The sequence below is a fragment of the Macaca mulatta genome, chromosome 9 (genome assembly GCF_049350105.2).
Source record: "Macaca mulatta isolate MMU2019108-1 chromosome 9, T2T-MMU8v2.0, whole genome shotgun sequence".
NCBI lineage: Eukaryota > Metazoa > Chordata > Mammalia > Primates > Cercopithecidae > Macaca > Macaca mulatta.
This window is the reverse complement of record NC_133414.1, coordinates 87,962,726-87,985,798: the sequence shown is the minus strand read 5'-3', so window position 1 is coordinate 87,985,798 and position 23,073 is coordinate 87,962,726. Positions and strand designations below refer to the sequence as shown.

The 23,073-nt window shown below is 40.1% G+C and overlaps 1 long non-coding RNA gene across 1 annotated transcript in view; it reads right to left on the bottom strand.

Annotated features, from left to right (window-relative positions):
• Nucleotides 1-11,673, bottom strand: part of LOC114669983 (uncharacterized) — a 153,101-nt gene extending 141,428 nt beyond the window's left edge. Inside the window, exon 1 of the long non-coding RNA XR_013397848.1 lies at nt 11,491-11,673. This is a non-coding gene — a long non-coding RNA (uncharacterized LOC114669983). The remainder of the gene's footprint in view (nt 1-11,490) is intronic.
• Nucleotides 11,674-23,073: the final 11,400 nt, after the last annotated feature.

The following is a 23,073-nucleotide window of genomic DNA, read 5'->3' as shown; positions in this document are numbered from 1 at the left end:
TTCCTTGACTGCATTTACTATAATTAGAAGATTGGACATTCTCACAAGGGGTTGCAAACACACCATTGGCGATGTCACATGTGAGATGCCAGAGAAAAGATTAATACTTTTCTGCTGAGTGGCTAGAAGCTGTTAGTCCCCAACACAGCTTGCTGTCTAAATAAAATGAGGTTCCAGAGAAGGGAAATATCAGGAATTTGAATGATGAATAATACTAAAGAAAAGAGAAGGCTCTACTCATACCACATTCTCCGTGGGGTGGTAGGTGATAAGAATGGAAGGACCATGTGACCATCTAGTCTAGAATAATATGGTATTTTCAGGGCCAGATGCAAGTTTTGATGAGCCCAAAATTTACATAATTGGTGGGGTTGGGGGCTCTTTAAGTTAAAAAATGCAAAATTATAAATAAGTATTAATGAGGCCCCTCCCGAGGTCCTAGAAAAGGCCCTGGAAAGTGAGGGATCCCTGAAGGTTTTTTATTTATTTATTTGTTTATTTATTTATTTATTTTGAGACAGGGTTTCACTCTTGTTGCCTAGGCTGGAGTGCAATGGTGCAATCTCGGCTCACCACAATGTCCACCTCCTGGGTTCAAGCAATTCTCCTGCCTCAGCCTCCCAAGTAGCTGGGATTACAGGTGCCTGCCACCACGCCTGGCTAATTTTTGTATTTTTAGTAGAGAGAGGGTTTTACCATGTTGGCCAGGCTGGTCCCAAACTCCTGACCTCAGGTGATCCACCCACCTTGGCCTCCCTAAGTGCTGGGATTACAGGCGTGAGTCACCATGCCCAACCAGGGTCCCTGAAGTTTAAACTTAATAACTGCATGATTAATTCACTCTTTGATGCTTGATAGTTTATAGACCATTTTCACATAGGTCAAATTTAACAGATAAATGAAGAGTCTAAGTTATAGTGGAACCCTGGTTTGACCTGGATGGACCCTTTATAGCTGTATCACCTTAGGCAAGTGTTGTAAACTCTCTGATCCTCAGTTTCCCCAACTATAAAAGAGAAAAAATAATATCTCCCATACCTAGTCATGCAATTTTCTTAAAAATCCATGTAATGCACTTTAAGAGGTACCCAGCATATGGTAAGAGCTCAATAAATAGTATTATTTTTGCAATTTCCTACACTATCTCATTCAATCCACATCTTAACTCTGTGAATATTTGCTCAGAAAATAAGATGTTTCCTCTTTAAGGTCAACCCTTGATTATCTGGGAATTATTATTCTTTGAGTCCATGTCTATTGTTTCTCTTTTCTAATGCCTATCTTGACTTCTTGTCTATTTTATCCCAGAATGAGTACAGGACAGGAAAAAAAAATGAAATTCAAATCAACAGCCCTGGATGAAAAAAATATGTTAGCAGTCCAACCACTTACTCCCCTTTCCCCAGACCTGCTGTTTTGTGCCAGCTGTTGCCTCCCCATAACGGCCATGACCATGGGCAGTGGAGACCACGGGGACAGGGGTGTGCAATGACGGTCCTGGACTAGCCACTAACTCTTGAGGACAGACACTTCACCTACTTCCCTTTAAGAAGATGGAACATAAGTTTAAGGGCATGCTTGGTTCTGTTCTTTCTCCTGAAAATTCAGATGATGCCTTCAATTTTATAAAGAAGAGGGTCATTTTTTTCATGGAGAAGAACAGCCGTACTTCCTAGGAGAGAGAACCTCACAGTCCTGACTGCAGGCAAGAACAAGCTTCAGCTCTGACATCAAATAGTGGGGAGTGGAATTCAGGTTCCACTACTTACTACTGGTGGGACCTCAGGCAAGTTCTTTTCAGAAGACACTACTAGCACCTACCTCACAGGGTTACTGTGAGGATTAAATAAAATATTCAGGTAAAGCACATACTATAGTGCATGGGAGGTTATATATGTTTAATTCGTGCTAGGGATTGATTATGACAATAATAAATGTTAAAATTACATAAAATTATTTAAATTGTTGCATATTATAAAAAATAAAAATTATTATTATTTCCTAAAGCTATGAAAGTTCTGAGTAATAATATATTGTCATCACCTTTTAACAACTGTCAGACAGCAATATCAACCAAACTTTGAAACAAGAATGTAACAGAGTTAAGGAAGAAGCCCCAAAGAAACCCAAAGTATTCAGTTGTTTCTTACATTAAAAAGAGTTGGAACGTATTTAAAGGAGTGAAGGGCCTTCGGAGGGCAGAGAGGTTTTGTCTTACGTGCCAAGACAAGTTCTGGCACCTGGTACTCTCTCATAGGGAGAATGTTGAGGCTACATCCAGGCGTAGCAGGAAGAAGTACTGTGATCTATTAGTAATGTCTGCCAAGGACATGCGGCACAGGGTCTAGTGACATTTACTATATAACTGCTATCTCTGGATTCTCTTCTGGAACTCAGATCATTTTTCCAGGCTCTGCCACTAGAAAAGGTACAAGAGCATTATTTTAGGTAACCAATGACCTCAATCTTCAGAAGCAAGAAAATCTTACTATTTATTTAAATGTAGATAAATATGTATTAGTAATAAGTCTACCAAAAAATTGCCCAGGAGTGAAAGGGAACCTGTAAGTGGTGGCCTGTTTCTCTTTCTATTGCTTTATTATATACTATTTGCACTCTCTCTAATTCTCTTTAATCTCTGCATTTCTCCACAGTCAAAATCTTCATGTTAATTCTCTATTGAGCAGGAAAACAAACAAACAAACAAAAAACCCTGCTGATTTCTAACATAATACTTTAAAACAGATGCTGTTTATGTTACTTCTGCATTACATACCTAGCACTTGGAACTACTTTTGGTATAGCAAAGGTGCTCAATAAGTGCTTTTAATGAATTAATCGGATGTATTTTATGTCATCTCCCTCTTAGGATGTGAGCTTCTGTAAGACAAATATGGTGTATTACTCATTATTTGCTCCTTTGCCCTCATTCCCTAAGTGATTGGCACAGTATCCAGTACATGGTAAGGGCTCTATAAATATTTGTTAAATGAATGAAGTATTAATGACAGTACTGCCAACTTTCATAGCCTCAAATGTCTTCTGCTATTGGTTAAGGCCTCTTGCTACATAAATCTTTCATATCAGTGCATTACAGTATTTGAGAATATTTCATTTGAAGAGCTCACCAGAGAATATTTCCCATAAAAAGGAACAGCCCCCTATATTACCTTACTACTCACTAATTTCATAAGAAGTGCTGTTTGCTAAATTCCTCCACCCTGCTTTTGCCTTGTTTTGCACTTTCGCTGCTATCTGCTTTGCTCCCAAAGCAGCCCCTCATACTTTGGGAACCACAGGGAGACATCAGTGAACCGAGACTTTTTCCTCATGAAACACTTGCCTTCTAAAGCAAAGTCTTTCTTCTCCATTGTCCCACTGTAGCAAATCTCTCCCCACCTTCTGCAGTGCCCTTTTTGTCTGAAGGAATTTCCATTTACCACATCCAGTAAATACCTTTAGTGATCAATGACTCGGCACCTGACTTTTAACACTCAATCAAGACGCGCTATGTTTCCATCATGTGATGGTTAAATTTAACTTAAAACAAAGAGATTTCTTCACACTCATTCCATTTTGCTTCAGTTTCCAAGGCAATTTGTGTTTGTGCAGAAACCAAATGTGCTCTCTGGAGACAGATGGAGATTGGTTTATTCTACAGGTGCCTGCCTACTACCTACCTACCTGCTCATCTCTCTAGTCTTAATCTGTTTTCCTTCCATATGAACACTTTTTCTTTAGTTTAAATTTTTACCTTATTTTATTGCATTTATCTTTGTAAGCCACCTTGAATCTATTTGGAATAAGGTGGTATTACGATTCAATGAATATAAAAATAAATTCATATGCCTTATATTCATATTCATATAGCTCCTGCCCCCTGATGCTTAGAGTCTTCCTAGAAAAATAAGACTGACTTACTTGAGGAAATATGCGCGGGAGTGATTGGCAGACAGCAGCAGGAAGGTAGACAACAGATTTCTATAGAAAGCTACATTTGAAGGGACATTCAAAATTATCCAGCGGAGGCTGTGTGTCCTATACCTGAGTACTTAGTGGCAGAATCAAAACAAGTCCTCATCTTCTAACTCCAAACCTTATGCTTGCTTGATGCCCTCAGCCCCTCAGTGCTTGCCTAATAGTAAGGCAGATGTATATAGTAGTCCATTTAGGAAGATCCCTCAACAAATATGAAATAATTTGTCATTATTGAGCAAATGTCAATGTCCTCAAAGGGTCACCCAAGCAAATATCTGCTCTTAATCATAAACTCGTTTTCAACATTTTTCTCCAAGTCTAAGGAAACTTAAGTAACAATCTTGATTGACTGAAAGGCTCTCTATCTTGATTCTGAATCAATTAAATTTAATTTTTAAAAATACTCATCTCTGGCCAGGCGCAATAGCTCACACCTGTACTCCCAGCGCTTTGTGGGGCCAAGATGGGCGGATTATCTGAGGTCAGGAGTTTGAGAACTGCCTGGCCAACATGGTGAAACGCCGTCACTATGAAAAGTACAAAAATTAGCCAGTCATGGTGGTGGGTGTCTGTAATCCCAGCTACTCAAGAGGCTGAGGCAGGAGAATCCCTTGAACCCGGGAGGCGGAGGTTGCAGTGAGCTGAGATCGCGCCATTGCACTCCAACCTGGGTTACGAGAGTGAGACTCCATCTTAGGAAAATAAATAAATAAATAAATGCTCATCTCTCTCTAAGAAGTATTTGAAGCAGATTATGGGAGGAAAAGAAAAAAATTAATAAAATTGGAACTAAAAAGGTGATGCAGCCTGGAAAACATAAGAAAGTACTTTGATGGTAAGTGACGATAGCTATTATCTTTGCACCTTAAAGCTAGCTCTGAGCTTCCTGGAAATCCAATCAAAAAAGGAAACACAATTAGTTGCACAGTTCTGTCTAGCTGAAGAACAGAATCATATCTTCTCAGGAAAAAAGAATTATTCTTATGTCAAATTCTGAGATCATTTTCTCATAAGAAACGATATATAGGGAGATGTAATAAATAATATTTTCAATAATAATTCTCAGCTAAAACAGCAAAATCTAGAAAGCATTTTCAATTATAACAAAGAGATCAATGCTTTGTCTTAAATTACATGAAGATTATTCTGTGGGAGACCCAGCAATCAACTTGATCAATTTTAAAAAATAGGTAATCTAGAGAAATGAGGAGATTACATGAGCCTTAAATTATCTTCTCTCAATTTTTCTCTCTTCCAGGTACTTGACAGGTTGTAGCTATTACACAGTTTCAAGACCTTACTGTAGCAAGAACACAGAGGGCAGTTATCCTGAAAACTGTTGAGTGCAGAGTTAAAACTATGACAACATATAAGCAGATATTAAATTTGACATTGCCTCATGCAAACTATTAAAGCGTTCCTGCCTGAGTGGAAGGCCTCCACTTAGAGACTGGCTAAACTTCCTAGTCAGGAGCAAAGTTTAACAGCCTCAAGTTACCTTACTGAGGGTTTACTCCATTATCTCATCTGTCAAAAAGGGAATAAGAATTACCCACTCACAAGGTGGTCAGTGGAGAGTGATTGTGATAACATGCGAGCACACTTGGCCTCTCGTTCATTCTCAATAACATGTTTGTTACATGTGTTAGTAAGTGAATAAGTTTCCATTGGTATTATAGATTCCCACCGAATGTTGAATATTCATCACTCTAAAAACCTCACAGACTGGGCACGGTGGCTCACGCCTGTAATTCCAGCACTTTGGAAGGCCAAGGCGGGCGGATCACGAGGTCAGGAGTTCAATGCCAGCCTGGCCAATATGGAGAAACCCCGTCTCTACTAAAAGTACAAAAATTAGCTGGGCGTAGTGGCGTGTGCCTATAGTCCCAGCTACTCAAGAGGCTGAAGCGGAAGAATCGCTTGAACCCAGGAGGCGGGGCTGCAGTGAGCGGGATCGTGCCACTGCGCTGCAGCCTGGGCGACAGAGTGAGACTCCGTCTCAAAAAAAAAAAAAAAAAAAAAAACCCTCACAAAACCAGCCGTTAAAGGACTTATGTTCTCTCTCCTTATAACCTATGATTGTATCACATTTCCCATGATGTAGTGTAGGAATCAGCAAACTACAGCCCTTGAGCCAAATCCAGAGTGCTGCCTGTTTTTGTAAATAAAGTTTTATTGGAGTACAACCATGCTCACTCACTTACACGTTGTCTGTGGCTGCGTTCCTAATTTAACAGCAAGGCTGGATAGTTACAACAGAGCTAACATGGCCTGAAAACCCTAAAATATTTACCAGCTGGCCCTTTATAGAAAAAATTTGCTGACCATAGAGCACATGTCCTCTGAGATGCCATATACATCATTTCAAACTCAGTACTTCCCAAACTAAGACTTCCATCTGCTCATGTGTGTACATGCACATGCACACACAGACCCCTCAATCCCCACCTTTCCCTTCTGAACTTTACAGTCAATCAAGGTCCCTGCTGTTAATGCTGTCATCTTCTGAATCCATTTGTCATCAAATCCTACCATCTTCTTTTCCTTTAGAAACTCTCCCAGCCTTTCTATTCCCCTCTCACTATAGCCCAGATTCCAATTACTTTCCCTGACTCTACTGACATCTTCTTTCAATCCATCCTCTATGACACTGTCTGTGTCATTGTTCCAAAATGCCATTTTTACAGTATTACAATGCAATTCAAAAACCTACGGTGGCTCTGACTTGCCTTCCACACCAAGTCTGAATTTGCTGTGCTTGGCTTTAAAAGTAATCACAGTCTGTCTCCATAGTTTCTGTCAAACTCCAGGTCCCACCCCTTCCAGATCTACTCTGGGCACTCTGGTCTGGCCCATCTCCATTAGCACCCAGCTTGCTAAATCTTACCTGTGTTGTTCACTCCCACCATGGCTTCTGTTACAGGTTGAACTGTGTCCCCTCCCCAAAATTCATATGTTGAAGTCTGAACCCCCAATACCTTGGAATATGACCTTATTTGGAAATAGGTTCATTGCAGATGTTATTAGTGAAGCTAAGATGAGGTCATTTGGGAGTAGGGTGGGCCTTACAAGTATCCTCATAAAAAGGGGAAAGTTGAAACCAGAGACACAAGGTGAACACCACATGGTTCTCAAAGCAAATGTCTAAGTGATACATCTACAAGCCAAGGAAAACTCAAGATGGCCAAAGATGGCCAGCAAATCACCAGAGACATGGAACAGATCCTCCCTCACAGCCTGCAAAAGGAATCAACCCCACTGACACCTTCATCTCAAACTTCTGGCCTCCAGAAATGTGAGACAGTAAATGCCTGTTGCGTAGGGCACCCAGTATTCGGGGCTTCATGACAGCAGCCCTGGGAAACAAATGCAGCCCCCGACCTGACCAAGGCTCAGGCGGCTTTCTAGAGGAAAGGTGGCTCTGAAGGCTGTGTGAGATGCGCCTGTGCAGAGAAAGAGATGAGGACAGCTGCAAACAGCAAGGGAACAATTAATAAGCCCAGCAAACTGGCCTGCGTCCTCCTGTCCAAAAGGAAGCCAAGCCTGCTTCCTCGAAAGTCTGCAAGGCGTTTCCCCGCTTCATACCGCTCCTAGTTGGTCAGAGGGAGAGCAGGAGTGAGGGAAGCTGAGATAAGAAAATTGACTCCAGGATCTGTCTTCAGTGAGCTGCTTTTGGATGTCTACTCTTCCCTTCCTGTCCTTTTCTTGCTGAAAACTTAAGCCCCAACTTTTGTAAAAGGCATGAGCCAAGCGAATCCTCTTCAGGACTCTGTTGTCATGCCCTCCCTCTGCTTCTGTTCTGGAAGTCTCGCCTTCCGGCTGGAGAGTCCACAGTCCCTGAACAAAGGCTGCCTGCAAGAGGCTGCCAAGACCTGTGCATTGTCCAGGAACTTCAAGGAGGCTCAGCTGGGACCTACCAAATCAGCAGGAGACATCTTTCAGAGAATGTGGCCCAGGAGACTCATGAGAGGCCGAGGACAGCTCTGCAGCTCTGTTTGGCTCTGACATGCAAGCCATGTGACTCTGGCCGGTTGTGAGTGAGAAAATGAACCCCCTCCAAGTCACTGGATTCCAGGAGGCCAAAGGCCAAACCAACCCTTCTGCCACCAGGTCACAGACTGTGCGTCTGTGAGCTCATTACCCCTTTCCCCAGAGATATGAGTGGTTTGGTAAACTCCTTATCTCAAATGAGGCAAGGTAAACAATGATCATATTTCTTGATCCCAGGGAAAAAAGAGGCACAAGTGCTGAAGTGAAGACACGACTGATTAGGTGGAGGGAAAAACTGGGCTGGCTTCAGGGGCGTGCAACCTGAACACAGAGCCCAACACCTGGTTTAATCCTCTGCTCCTGCCATCTGAAATTCTTAGGAACTGTTGAACAAGGGGTCTTGAATTTTCATTTTGCTCTGAATCCTGAAAACTTTGTAACCATCTCTAGGTAGGGGTGTGTGTGTGTGTGTGTGTGTGTGTTCATCCAGGGGGTGGCTTGAAAATGAGTGATGAGCTGAGAAGGAATAGCTCAATTTCAAACCTGAGTAGAGGATATGAGAAGTAGCTGACTCCTGTTACTTGCAGTAGTTAGCTTCTACAAAGCTGTCACACACACTGAGTTAGGGAATACTGAGCCATGGCTCCTAGAGGAAATACAAGGCTCAGTTCCTGTGAGCCTCTAGTCACAACAATTTCATCAGTCTATCAACACATAACCTTCTTTTATATGTGTTTCTGTTTAAAGATATTATTTATAAAATATATGACATATAATATGCATTATATTATATACTATAATACATATATTTATATTATATCATTTTATATATATTGTTTATATTATATTTTTACTATATATTATTTATATTATATTCTATATATAATGTCACAATATAGTGTATAATTATTCTATATATAGTATTAGTAGTATTGTAGTATTATATACTGTATGTATAGTATATAATTAATACTATATATTATTTATATTATATACTATATATACATTACATAGCATATGTAGTATATAATCAGTACTATATTAAGTATATTAAATACTATATATTATGTACTATATTTATTTAACTAGGATGAGGAGCCTACGATTCCATTTCTGTCACTGCTGTGTGACATCTAGCAAGTTGTTTATCCTCCCTGTCTGTTGGTTTTCCCTTCTTTGTCTGCTGAATTTCTATTCAGCCTTCAAGAGAAAGGTGGAAACAGGCTGAATGTGGCAAACCACCACCTCCTCCATGAGGATTTTCCAATAACTTCAGTTAGAAGTGAATTGTTTCTTTCTTCTAAATATCCCTCAGAATTTTGCCTATTCTTCCATTATAATGATAATTTAATCATGCTTTATTGTAATTCTTTGCTGATCTTCTATTACTCCTATAAGTATATTTGAAGATCTGTAAGGACAGGGATTACATCTTATTCACTTTTATATGCAAACACTACTGAGCCCACTTTTTCATAATGCAGGTGCTGAATAGTGACTTAACTTGAAATGACAACAATAAGCCTGGCCTTATCTACCATCGTGGCTTTCATTTTTTGCATTTTTTACTGTGGTAAAATACACATAATATAAAAGTTGCTGTTAGTAACATGTAGTACATTCACAATGTTGTGTAAGCATTGCAGAACATTTCATCATTCCAAAAGGAAACCCTGTACCCATTAAGCTGTCCCTCCCCATTGTCCCCATCCCCCAGATCTTGGCTACCACTCATCTGTCCTCTGCCTCTATAAATAAGCCTACTCTGAATATTTCATATAAATGGAATTATGCAATATGCGGCCCTTTGTATCTGGCTTCTTTCACTCAGCCTAACGTTTATGAGGTTAATCCATGTTGTACCATACATCAGTACTTCATTACTTTTTATGGCTAACATTCCATTGTATATGGCTATACCACATTTTGTTTGTCCATTCCTCAGTTGATGGGCATTTGGGTTGTTCCCACATTTGGACTTTTGTGAATAATATACCATAATATTTCAATGATTCACTATAGAAATATTAGTAATAATAATGTTTTAAATATACAGGTAGAATGCATGTTTACTTGTGCTCCACCCCCTACTAGACTGTAAAGTCCGGAGGGCAGGGACTTTGCCTTCTTCCTTGTAAATTACCCAGGGCCTTGGCTAGTGTCTGACACAGAATACACGCTCAATACTTCTGTTGCCTGATGAATGATTTCTGCTTAGAAGATTGACTGCCAATCACAATAGATATGAAACATAGCAAAAGTCACTCTTATATAATCATACAATGTTAGATTTTGAAGGGATCCAATTCAAGATCATCATTCAATATTCTTGGGCCCATTACTTCCCAGCTGTGTAACTTGGGCAGGTTCCTTAATCTGTTACTCTCATTCCTTCTCTATAAGGAATCTTGTAGAAGCATGACCTACCTCAGATGATTTTTTTGGTGATTAAGCGGCTTAGTGTATATTCAACACTTATTGGGCATGAAATTTAAGACCAAAAGGGTAAGCAAATTACTCCCAAGATTGCCCAGCTAGTTAAAAACAGAGCTGGAACTGGAACCCATATCTCTTAGCTTTCCCGTCTTCCAAAATAGTTGTTTGATGGCTGCTCAGAAATTGATGGAGAACAAAGTTTTCTTCTGCAAGGATACCAGCACAACTTAAATATGTTTTTAGGGGCAAACATCTCCTTCCCCTTACAGGTGGCCTCTAAGCCCCAGCCTCTTTACCTCCTTCTAGCTTCCAAATCTTCCAATCTTTGAATGTCTACTACTCAAAGCAATTTTTCCCAAAGTATATTCCTCAGAGGATTCACTTACGTCCAGGGTAATTTCTAGGTTTAAAAAAAAGGAGGATGACCAACTGACATGATAAGAATTATGAAGGTAGTGTTTGAGTAACAGAATAAAATGTTTGGAATATTTCTCTAGGGTAATAATGACATATTTCGTTTTTTAAAAATTGGCTTGGAGAATGTTTTTATTTTTTAAAAAATTATTCCTTAGCCAAATATATTTGAGAAATAAGACATCTCTTAGAAAGGGACTGTGCAAATTAGCATATAGAGGTTACTAAGGAGTTTTGCATCTAGACACTTTTTAACCCAGCAGTTCCAAAGCATAATGAAATATGAAAACATTTCTCAGCACAATACTTATTACGACCCTTGGAATGCCACAAAACACATTTTGAGAAACACCGGAAGTGATTTTTACCCCAGGCATCAAATGGAAGGGGCATATGTTAACGCAAGCTCTATGAGAGCAGGTTTTTCTAGGTTTTTTACTGCTTAGGGCAGTACCTGGCATGCAGTAGAGATTAACTGAATATTTGTTGAAGAAATAAATATATGCTCATGGAAACAGCAACTTGGGATTTGGGACATCAGCCACTGGTAGAGAAGAAGCCAGCACATCAGCTTGTGGGTCTCTGGTCTGGTTGTTCTCAGGCAGAAGGTCCCCATGGAGTTGGCTATCCCAAAAGAAGAAGGCCCCCATCCACCCAGGAAGGGCATCTTACCAACCAAGATGGCAGGTCCCCACCAGAGTAGAACAGGCATGCAATACAGGCCACAGCTGCCTAATTCACAGCTATCAGTATTTCCACGGGTGCCAGTCTTCATGACTTCCACACAAAAATCAGGTTCCCTTACAGATCTAATATGAGTCCATAGGCTTTAAACTGAGCACTCATTAAAGAATAAACTCCACTCCCCTACTCACAGCCAGCCCTCTGGCCTTATCCAGGCGTGGCCAGGAGCACTAGGGAGGAAAAAGGAAGGTAGCTTCAACTTTTCCTGGCAAAGTGGCCTTCCTTTTCAGAACCTTTAGCTCAGCTAAGTGGAGACACCTGGTGTTTGTTGTTGCAACTTCAAGAACAATACATCAAGACTCAAGGCAGAAAATCAGGCTTCTCATAAAAATTGCATCATCACAGAGACAATTCAGGAAGAGAAAATGCAAATGGCAGCCCAACCCACCCCTACAAGACTTTTTTCCCCTCTCAATATTTCTGCCATCTGAATAGCTTTTCTCCGTATTTCTGTCTGTAAAACATGGGGGAAAAAAAAGAAACCAATAGCAAGGCACCTAAAATTTGTGAGAATCCAGAAAAGAGAAGAAATCATCTTTCCTGGTTGCTCCATTTTGTCAGGTGTTAAATCAGAGTGCTAACTTTCGTACAATAACTGTTTGCTAATACTTAACAAGTAGCCTGTGTAACACAGTTCCAAAAAAATTTTTTTTGTTGTTAAGCCTATGCAAGGCCAAAGGAGTATTAAAGTTTCACTACAGAAGAAATATGGCCACTGCCAAGAACTGATTAGTCATAAAATCCGAGGCATTATCATCATCCATCATTGCCTTTCTTTTAATGACTGAACTAAAAAGAGAGACATCAAAGTTTTCAAAATAAGGTTATAAAAATGCTGTACGCAGATGAGGCCTCCAAATATTTTGATAGAACCTGAACAAAAAAAATATAGAAAAATCATTGAAACAAATCACAAAACATATGTTGTTATGTTTTGCTCTAAAAAGCATGAAGTTTATCCAGAACCCTATTATGGTAACTGCTTAGCTTTTCATGCATTCCTAAATTACCATGTAATCTAAAACGTTGTTTTCAGCTGCCCTGTATTGGAAAGTCCCTTAAAATAATCAGGATGATTACAGGCTAGTATTCAGAAAGAAACTTGCTTGTATTATTGTAAATGAAAGTATTATTTGTCGGGCAGCCTCCTTTAAAGAAAAAAATAAAAACCCCTATCTCAGAAGCACAGAAATACAATGTATTCAGGAAATACCTAAACCAAGGATTGCATTTTGGGCTCTCTACATTTTCAAACACATGGATAGTTGGTGTAAAAATATGTTCTTTTTCTGCAGGGACTTGACTGTAATTAGTGTGTGCCAAAACTCTCTCACAGAGATTTCATTGTCTTATCTACTTACATCATCTTAATGCGATTTTATTTTACTTTGTCAAAGTCATATTAATGTAAATGTGTTCTTGATAGCAAACAGAGTTCTTTTTTATGCAAAACAGGATTCAGCTGACTCTAATAAAACAGCTTGCAGTCTATTAGACTCTAACAGTAATGTGCTTATTTTGTTTCTCAAATCAAGACTGTGTCAGAAAGCTATAGATGGAGATTTGTCTTGTTTTTCACAATAATTGCTAGGGTGGGGTTACATTATGATCTTTAAATGAATAGTATCGCTTAGAACAAACACTTCATATATCTTTTATCTTCCCCGGCATACAGTTCTGAGTTTTCTTTGAAAATGCTGCGCTACTTTTCCACATAAGTCATCAGAATGTTTCCAAAGAATTTTAACTGCCAGATTAATTATATCTTGCAAACAAAGATAGATTGCTTACATTCTTTATTCAGAATTCCTGCCAGTATGGAGCAACTGGCAACAAATTAATTTCTTTTGCAACCATGCAAAATGTTTTGCTATGAAAAGCTCTGGAAGGTAAATGGATCCTTTAAAAAAAAAAAAAAAAAAAAAATCAGGTTGCTCATTCTGAAAGGCTAATCTGTAAGCAAAGAACACAGGATTAAATGAATTTGACTACTTCCCCCACCCTCTTTTTTTAGCATCTATGTTATAACCCTCCCTTAATGTATTCAGTTAATTAAGTATTGCTGTGACCTGGTGGCAATTTTTGAAATCCAGGGAATTTTTTCCCCCTTTAAATTCTGCCTCCCCCACAGAGCAGAATATAATCTGTTTCCAGTCAGTCTGTTTATTTCAGCTGTGCTTCTACTACAAGCCTCTAAAATGTTTTAATAAATTTATCAACCAAAAAATATTACAAACATTTCATTTCCTTTGATTCAGACACACATACACACCAAAAAAAAAAAAAAAAAAAAAAAAAAAAAAAAGCCTCTGCCTTCATTGCAAATTCTTGCTGGTATGAATCACTCTAAGTAATATTTGCTTTAACTTTCGTGTGGTTCTACAAACAACCTTTATATGGCTGGACTTCAAAGCGAGGAGAAATAAAGGTTAGAAATGTGATAGGAGTAATCTATTATTAGGCATGAAACATTAAACCACTTTTAGCTATAAGTCTTAAAACCTGAATAATCTGGGTTTTTAAAGTAGTGCATATTTATTGTGCTTTCAGCTACACACGCATTTATCACAGAGAAGTGTTTGGAAGAGAAATATTTTCCATTGCACTATGTGCCACAATTTGGTTTAATTTTTCCTAATATTTAATTTAGAAAAACGGTAATATTATAGCAGGATTCTCATGTGTCCTGGCCAAAATGCTTGGTGTTCCTCACAGAGTAAAATTAATCTGTTACCAGCCTCCTGACCTGCAAGTAAGGTTTAGTAGGCACAGAGCGGGTAGGGCAGAGAAAGGGGTGGGTTAGGGTGGGTAGGGAGATAAGATCTCTTTCTTTTACTAGAAAGGAGAAAAAAAAAGCTTAGAGGAATGTCTCAACCCACCAATGCCATCAAATGACAGAAAATAAGCTGAACGTGGATTTGAGCCGAGGCGTGTTTGAAAACATTTATTAGCTCCATCCATAACGACATTCACGGCAGGAATGTTAATTGTTAAAATCTGTACTGCAGCTAGTTCTTTAAGTAAGGGGGCTGCATTGAGTGGAAATTCAGCTCCTCGTTTCTTTTTTTTCTCCACATATATTTGCACTTAAAAAAAACTAATGTTATGAAATAAGTCAGATGTCAGATGGAGAGCTTTCTAGCACAAGGGAATACAGAACAGTGTTAAGGATATATGCATATGCAGGAACAAAAAACAACATTGGTAACATTTTGTTCTTGATTAAATTTGTGCTCCTAATACAGTAGATTAAAAATAAGTCCAACTGTTAAACACATTAGTGTTCAGCTCCTGCTGATGTGCCAGAAAAGCAGCTATCACTCCAGACCTGGCCTGACTCTTTCTGGTAGCCTTGAGACAGGAAATCTGACCCCCAAGAAACCTGAACCCCAAAGTCCATCAGTGACCCTGAAACTTGGGGATTCCTTATTTTCATCTACTGATTAAATCCCAGAACCTTCTTAATATTTTCTCATACCCAGTCAAAACTGTGTATGTCTCAGCAAGGCTAAAAGACAATACCAGTTTGGAAGGATGGAGAAAGAATTATGGCTGGGCGTGGTGGCTCACACCTGTAATCCCAGCACTTTGGAAGGCTGAGATATAGGATCATTTGAGTCCAGGAGTTCAAGACCAGCCTGGGCAACATAAGGAGACCCTGTCTCTACAAAAAAAAATTTGACAAAAATAAAATTAGCCAGGCTTGGTGGCATGTGCTGGCACTACTACTAGTCCCAGCTACTCCAAAGGCTGAGGTGGGAGGACCACTTGATTTAGAGAATTTGAGGCTGCAGTGAGGCATTATTGTGACGCTGCACTCCAACCTGGATGACAGAGTGAGACCCTGTCTCAAAAATTTAAAAAAATAAAATAAAATTTAAAGGAAAATAATGAAGAATTGCTGACAGCCACAATCAAGGCACTCTTTGAAGAAATTAAGTTGTAGTTTATTGGGCAATTATTTGTAAAACCTGTATCGTTTAAGAAGATTATTGTAAGCCATGTCTCCCTCTCCCTAGAAACGTTATAAATGGAGTTAAAGACATAATTAAATTCCAAAATACCCTAACTGGCATGGTGGCCCACGCTTGTAATCCCAACACTTTGGGAGGCCAAAGCAGGCAGATCACTTGAGGTCAGGAGTTCAAGACCAACCTGGCCAACATGGTGAAACCCCATCTCTACTAAAAATACAAAAATTAGCCGGGCGTGGTGGCGGCCGCCTGTAATCCCAGCTACTCGGGAGACTGTGGCAGGTGAATCACTTGAACCCAGGAGGTTGCAGTGAGCCAAGATTGGGCCACTGCACTCCAGGCTAGGTGACAAAGTGAGACTCTGTCTTAAAAAAAAAATGCCCAAACTGGAAGGCACTTCAAGATCATAGCCAACTCTCTTCTTTTCTGGATGACTTTCCATAAGGTTAAAGAGAGGGCTTGGCCAAGGTCACACCAGGGGGAGGCCCCCCGTAGCTGAACATCGAACTCAGGCCTTGGTTTCCCCAGCCATGACTATGGTGTGGTACCATCTGCCTTTTCAGTTTTTTCAAAAAGAAGACTGAAATTAAATTCATGGGTATAAGAAAAACAACATGTGTCTTCAGGTAATTATATTAATGGCTCTTTACCTAAACTGTGTGTGTTATTCCACCTGTATGTTTTCTTAGAGTATGTATATTTTTCTAAACAAAAATGCCAACTCAAATTATTACTCCCTCCTTTCTCCAGCCTCCCCTGCTCCAACCCTAGTGTATTTTTCTGGTCTTTGGTCAATCTGGTTTAATAGGTTACCTGTTGCTGACGCTCTCATTTCACAGAGAAGTGGAGCTCTCTGCTGTGACATGTTTTCTGGAAACCGAAGGGTGTGAAGCTGTAACATCCGTAAATTTAGGAAGTAATAGCTCCCCAAAAGCAATGTAGATAGCAGCAGATATTGCCAGAAAAGAAGAACAGTTAATTGAAACTATTTGGGGCATGCAGTATTGAACAAGGAGATGGTTTCTGAGCAACACATATCTAAACGTGGCTTGCCAGAGACCCGCACACATTTAATTTGCTCTACAAATTTGGTTAGCCCAATAAAGTGTAAACATCAAACACTGGTCGTGGAGAGCGTTAAACATTAACCAACTGAGACCTTAAAGACTTGGGCAGAACATTAAAATTAGAGGAGAAAGATAGGCCAGGCAACTCTGGGAAATTAGGTTAAGACTCCAAAAGAGAATGTTTGTTGGCTGAATAAAAATAAAGTGAAAACTATTTTGAGATTGGTAACCATTTGTCTCCGCAGACAGGCCACTTTCCCCCTAGGATTATATTTTTAAAATCAAGCAAACATACGAAAGTCGATTTGATTTTCTGTTGTTCTCCAGAATGAAACGTATTACCACCCAAATGAACCCTGAAAAGGGGGATTTCGGTTGCCATTCCAAGATCCACGAACGCTTAGATGGAGTCGGGCCTTTTATCCATTTTTCGTGTTTATGTGTGTTCCATGCTGCTTAGCCTGGGGCTCAAACCCTGTTAAGGTTCAATCAACTTTTGTTGAACAGCAGAATGAAAATGTCCTCTAAGGAGATAAGGATGGCTCCCAGGCTCACTCATTCAGACTTCCTCTTTACCTGACAAAAACTGGTGTGTACTTCCCTTCTCAGCAACAGCAATCAGCACTTCCTTCCAAATAGTTAGATTCAGGAAAAAGAAAATAATATCAAATTCTAGTCCTTATTCTCTATCTTTCACTCTAGTAGGCCTCACAAAGAAAATCTCTTGAAAGTAAGAGCAGTTTTCTCTCAGGAGAATGTTTGGTACACTATTTTTTTAATATCTAGTAACGTTCCACGATGTAGTAGGTGACCTCACTCAACAACTCTACATAACTCATGGAGAGGCGGAGTTAAACATAAGTTAAACCACTACTGGACCATGAGTTAACTTCTAAGACAATTTAAGTATAGCTACTTGTCTTCTTAAGATATAAAATATCCACTAATGATAGAATAGACGAACCCCTAGGGGCCCTGACTTAAGGTGAGTTCCCCCAGAAATAGACCTTTAGACAGGAATTTTTTTTTTTCCTTTTTTATTCTTTGCCCAGGTTAGCATGCAGTGGTAAGATCTTGGCCTCAACCTCCTGGGCTCACCCAATACTCCTATCTCAGTCTCCCAAGTAGCTGGGACTGCAGACATATGCCTGGATATTTTTTCCCATTTTTTTTATAGAGGTCAGGTCTCGCTATGTTTCCTGGTCTGGTCTCAAACTCCTGGCCTGAAATGACGCTCCTGCCTCAGCCTCCCAAAGTGCTGGGATTACAGGTATAAGCCACCATGTCCAGCCCTTGAGTAGGATTTGAGTGCAAGAAGTTGATCTGAGAAACAAGGGAAACCCCAGGTGGGGAGAAGGAAAGTGAGACAGGATAGGGAAGCCAGTCAATGCAAAGTGTGTTGTCTAGCTAGCTACCACTGTGGGCAACTGTTTAACCCTAATGAGGAAACTCAGGGAGGCCATGTAGAACAAACACCTCAGAATTATCCCACCAGAGGGGTGGGAGCTGGGATATTTATGTACCAGCTGCCATCAGCCTTTGGATGAGGTTGTTCCTTTGAGGCATTAGCTCCCTGGTACTAGCAGCTGTCCACATAGGCAGGAAAATCAGGTTTTCGTGGCCAAAGGAAACTCTCAAGTTTAAGGAAACTCTCAAGCAGACAAATGCAGGAGCTGACAGTGGAAAAGCAGGCTGACATGCTCTGAAGCCAAGAGGGTGAGGGGCTATGGGCAGGACCCAGACAGGTGCCTTGGGTGGAGGGAGGTTTAAATGCAGTTCTTTTTATGTCTAGCATAGTGGCTAACATATTGTCAGATCCTATTCAATAGTTGTTGAATGAAGAAAGGAAAGACAGAATAAGACATCAATTAATAAAATGTTGTTGATGCTTCACAGATATGGTTTACTCTGTTTAATGTTGAAACAGTTCAAACTTTTCTCAGTAAACTATATAATATCAGTTCAGGCTTGGTGTCAGACAGATCAAAGTTTAAACCCCATTTCTATCACTTCTAGTTGTGAGACCTTGAGTAAGTTACTTTATTTCTCTGAGCCTCAGAAAATGCCTATTTGACAATGCCTATTCCATAGTATATTACAATGCCTATTCCATAGTACAATCACCTATTACAATGCCTATTCCATAGTATTTAATAATATAAGACTGAGAAAGTAAATGACATTGAGCTCGGTACAGTAACTGAGCTTGGTAAGTGTTCAGTGGTACCAAAATGGCTCAAGAATCAGTTCCCTGACTTGAAATCCCACTCATGTCACCAACTATCTACATATCTTTGAACAAGTCACTTAGCCTCTGTGGTACAAGGTCTCCTCATCTCTAAAATGGACACAAAATTGCCTGTTACTCCTTCCCCTGAGAATGAAGTCCTAAACAGATATCATGAGAGGGTAAGTCACACTCACGGAGCACTTTACAGTTTACACAGTCCTTTTATATATGTCATCTCATTTCTGAGCAAGATAGGGTCGTGAACTTGCAAATCATTCTGTCAATGTAGGGAAGCATTTCTGCAGTTCTCCAAATGCCCCCGAGTCCGATTTGTGTTTGGATTAGGTTATGGACTGTGAGATGACCTAAAAGGGCAGCACATAGGTGCCCAAAGGGAATTGGGTTCGAATCACTGATGGTTGGTGAGGAAATGAGGGTGCATGTGAGAGTCAGGATCTGGCAGAGACATGCCCAAGTGGGCACTGCAGGCTCATGTTCAGAACACAGTGTTTATAGATTCAGAATGAACCAACAGTATAATTTATAGCAGAAGCCCTTGAACCAATGAAGTCATCCGAGTGGGGCTGCCTGCAGTGGCCGGCAAGCAGGGCCTCTTACACATCAAGCCGGGAGATAGAAGCCTAAAACTCAGCCAGAAGGTGATCCTGCCAGAATGTCTGAGCACTAATTATGTGCCAGGAAGAGTGGAGGATACAAAGTGAATGCCCTTTTATTATCTCTATTTCACTGCTGATAAAGCTGAGGCTTAGAAAAGATGTGTCATTTGCCCAGACTTCACAAAACCAAAGCCCAGGCCTGCTTGATGCCAAAGAGAAGCTTTTAAACCACTGTGTAACACTGACTTTCTACAATATCGTAACGTTTGATGCCAATCAAAATATAACTATAATAGATAAAAATAAAATAAATATTTTTTATAATTTTCTAACTTTAAGCATTGCAAGGGAAAAATATTTTATAACAAAGCGTTGATAGTCACCAGACTAACCATGTGAGTCATGAATATACTTTATAAGACAACGCAAAGTTGTGGTCACTGCTTTCCAAATGCTCTCATCCTAAAGTATTCCTGAGCCTTCCACAAGAATTCAGCCAAGTCAACAAGAATAAATGTAAGTAATTAGTCCGATTTGTGATGGCTTCCTTTCATTGCATCTCAATGAACTCACTTTAATTTAGGGGAATCTAGGAATCAAAAAATAATTGCTAACTTACTATTCACTTACTGTGCACTTACTCTGTGTTGGGCACTGGGCTAAATGCCTTACCTGAGTAACTGCATTTATTCCTCACAACAGCCTTCCAGGTTAGAAGCTATTAGCTTCCTCTTTTATAGATATGAAACTGAGGTTCAGAGAGGCTGAAGAACTTTTCCAAGGTCAAGTTAAAGCTAATAAGTGGGAGAACTGAAATTCAAATCTCGACCGCCTGATTCCGGGAACAATGCATTCATCCTCGGCTCTACACTGCCCAAGTCTTGAATGCTAGTGTTGGAGAAGTCTTTATTTTCATTTAGACGTTCCCTATTAGATGAGATAAATATGCGCTCTTAACTACTGTAAACAACTTTTTTCTTTTAAATGTACTCAAGCAAACTTAGTTCCTCGGAATTCTTGAGAACAGAGTTGAAGTTCCAAAACAAATCTCCCCAGAACAAGCCTGTTTAATACAAATAATTAAAAAGGAGGGTATGTAATTGCCTACAGTATTTGATTCCAATTTTGTAAATTCTTTTTAAACTTTTAGTAAGTCTATGCTTGTAAAAGTACATTTTCAAAAGACATTATATTATATATGCAAGTTTACAACCCTGATGCTTTTTAAAAACTTGTCATTACTTTACAAATATACAATCTCTATAATATTCAGCATGAAGAAAATTCCAGAAAGGAATGCATTAAGAGTCAAAATGTGATCTCTACCTTTTCTTATCTAAAAAGTGCAAGTGTTACACGGTTATCAGGGAAAAAAATGAACATTAATATTTGTCCATTCATCATGAGTCAGAGACAGAGTTGGCTTTTTACATCTATTTTCCTGACTAATGCCCACAACAAGCTTTAGATGTAGCTATTATTTTGTCCTATTTATAAATAAGGAAGTAAGTTTTAGAGAAATTAAGGGACTGTCCCAGGGTCATACAACTAAACGCGGCAAAAGTAGGATTTCAGTTCTGTTTTACTCTCAGCTGAGAGCTCTTTGCACTACAACACAATCTATCATACAAATTATTTATGTCGGCATCCATATATGCCTCTGTGACAAGATTATTTACCGAGATATTGATTTCCAATTTTTTCCTGATTTCAAATGAGACTAGAAGGAAGGTATTTTCCTCTCCCTAAGTCAAAACTGTGGAGGGATACCTGCCTGAGACAGGAGAGATTCGTAGGGTGGAGGTGAGCCTTTACAAATGGGGAAGACCTGAGCTTGCAGGAAGTGGGTGTGGATACTGGGCTCCCAGGGAAGCCGCCACCCCAGGCATTTAGCCCGAAGATCCTGCTGCCTCAGCTTAGCACATGGTGGGTGAGGTGGCCCACCTCTGAAATAAGGTACCCTAAGATTATTCAGAGCATAACTTGAAAAATCTCCAATCTAAAGAATTAAAATAATGACCCTTTGTCAGGTCAGGACTCAGACTTGGCAATAAGCAGTTTGCTCAGACACAGGCACAACTTCTGCTGTGGGGCATTGAACCCTGGTCCCATGCTAGAGAATTGATCCCCATTGGCAGGGACAGAATGGGATGCAAAATGTAGCAAGTACTCCATCAGTGACCTGGTGGGGTTTGTTTAGAAGCTTTTCCTGGCGCAGTACAGCTGCCTTTTAGAATGGTAAGAGTTGACCACCAACCAGAAAGAAAACCAGATTCCACCAAGCCTGCGGGCCACATCCATTGCAACAGGAGCCACTTTCAGTCCCATCAGCTCCTTCTCTTCTAGCTGTGACTTTTATCATGGGCTCCACTTCAATCATTAGCAATAAATAGAAAATACCCAAAAGCCCCCAAATAAAGGTCCCCTTTTCATTTAAAACATTCAGATTTCACTGCTTGTGCTGTGGCTAACGTCAAGTCACAAAGTGGCAGGGCAGTTCCCCAAGCCCGTTCTGCTTCCAAGCTTGTTAAACTTTGGAATGGGTTTTGTCCTTTGGGTGTGCATGTGTTTTAAAGTTGTTTTATGACACATTGTCAGGAACTCAGGTACTGGACCTCTTTAACTCCAGCTTTCAGCAGCTGCCTTTGCACTTCCCTTTCACATAATTAAACACCCTATGGTACTTAACAGAGTCATAAGTAGCACATCAATAAAGCAATAAATAATTGTATTCAGGCAAACTCCATAGCTATCATCCATTAACCAGCGCTGTGAGCAATACTTTTGATTAATCAATAAGGTTTTATAATAGCAAAGCAAAAGTCACTCAAGGCTCAGGCAAGAATCAACCAGACTTCCAAGCCGTGAAGAAGTCTTATCTCTGAGGTAACTTTCAGGGAGGCTATCAGTTGGAAGCATTAACCCGGAGAGTAACTGAAGCAGCAGGAAGTCCCACCTCCAGAAACTAGTTAAAAACAAAGAAGCAGGATGATCTGGCTGAGGTAGGAGGGCTGCCTACTGAGAACATGGAGTAAAGGGCCTGTAAAAGCAAAATGTTCTAACTTCAGAGAACAAATACTTGCAGCTGAGCTGAAGAGCAAAGGAGAATTAGGATGGACCTGGAACTCCATCCATGAGTCTGAGGGAAACTTCTGCAGATGCCGTCTGGAAGGAGTGCTTATTCAGCCTCCCGCCGACAAGGGAATCATATAGGAATGCTATTAGACCACGGCTCCATAGGCCAACACCAGCACAGGGCTGGGTGACTATGCTTAGAGCCTTCAGAATCACCTGTGGAGCTTTTTATTCTCAACAATAGCTTGCCTGGATCTCACAAACCCAAATCTTCAGAGGCAGGGCCCAGGAACCTGTATTTCTAATGGGCTCCCCAGGTGGTTCCACTGCACAGACAATGTGGAGAACCTCTGGTTTGGTGACAATAATGGAGGACCTCTATAGACCTAGCCAGCTGGGCCAGCCTGACCATGTGTGGCCACAAGGCTGCTGTCAAGGTCCTCAGCTTGCCACTGGAAACAGATCTCGGGCAGTCCAGATTTGTAAATACACTATGAGTTTGTTAGTACCAGTAGTCACTAAACTCAGAAGAGGTGCCCATGGTGCAC